We start from the raw sequence: 1339 nt of genomic DNA, 5'->3' as shown, positions 1-1339 counted from the left end.
AAGTTCTAAATTGGAGAAAGGCCAATTGTGACGGCATTAGGCAAGAACTTTCGAAAGCTGATTGGAGGCAGATGTTCGCAGGTAAAGGGACCCCTGGAAAATGAGAAGCCTTCAGAAATGAGATAACAAGAATCCAGAGAAAGTATATTCCTGTCAGGGTGAAAGGGAAGACTGGTAGGTATGGAATGCTGGATGACTAAAGAAATTGAGGATTTGGTTAAGAAAAAGAAGGAAGCATATCGAAGGTGTAGACAGGATAGATCGAGTGAATCCTTAGAAGAGTATAAAGAAAGTAGGAGTATACTTAAGAGGGAAATCAGGAGGGCAAAACGGGGACATGAGATAGCATTGGCAAATAGAATTAAGGAGAAGCCAAAGGGTTTTTACAAATATATTAAGGACAAAAGGGTAACTAGGGAGAGAATAGGGCCCCTCAAAGATCAGCAAGGTGGCCACAGAAAATGGGGGAGATACTAAATGAATATTTTGCATCAGTATTTACTGTGGAAAAGGATATGAAAGATATACACTGTAGAGAAATAGATGGTGACATCTTGCAAAATGTCCAGATTACAGAGGCAAAAGTGCTGGATGCCTTGAAACGGTTAAAGGTGGATAAATCCCCAGGACCTGATCAGGTGTACCCGAGAACTCTGTGGGAAGCTAGAGAAGTGATTGCTGGGCCTCTTGCTGAGATATTTGTATCATCGATAGTCACAGGTGAGGTGCCGGAAGACTGGAGGTTGGCAAATGTTGGGCCACTGTTTAAGAAGGGCCGTAAAGACAAGCCAGGAAACTATAACCGGTGAGCCTGACCTCGGTGGTGGGCAGGTTGTTGGACGGAATCCTGAGGGACAGGATGTACATGTATTTGTAAAGGCAAGGAGTGATTTGGGATAGTCAACATGGCTTTGTGCGTGGGAAATCATGTCTCACAAACTTGATTGAGTTTTTTAAAGAAGTAACAAAGAAGATTGATGAGAGCAGAGCAGTAGATGTGATCTATATGGACTTCATTAAGGCGTTCGACAAGGTTCCCCATGGGAGACTGATAAGCAAGGTTAAATCTCATGGAATACAGGGAGAACTAGCCATTTGGATACAGAACTGGCTCAAAGGTAGAAGACAGAGGGTGGTGTTGGAGGGTGGTGTTGGAGGCCTGTGACCAATAGAGTGCCACAAGGATCGGTGCTGGGCCCTCTACTTTTTGTCATTTACATAATTGAGTTGGATGTGAGCATAAGAGGTACAGTTAGTAAGCTTGCAGATGACAGCAAAATTGGAGGTGTAGTGGACAGCGAAGAGGGTTACCTCAGATTACAACAGGATCTGGACCAGA

The sequence above is a fragment of the Chiloscyllium plagiosum genome, chromosome 6 (assembly GCF_004010195.1).
Source record: "Chiloscyllium plagiosum isolate BGI_BamShark_2017 chromosome 6, ASM401019v2, whole genome shotgun sequence".
In the NCBI taxonomy this organism is placed as follows: domain Eukaryota; kingdom Metazoa; phylum Chordata; class Chondrichthyes; order Orectolobiformes; family Hemiscylliidae; genus Chiloscyllium; species Chiloscyllium plagiosum.
This window is presented reverse-complemented; position numbering follows the sequence as displayed.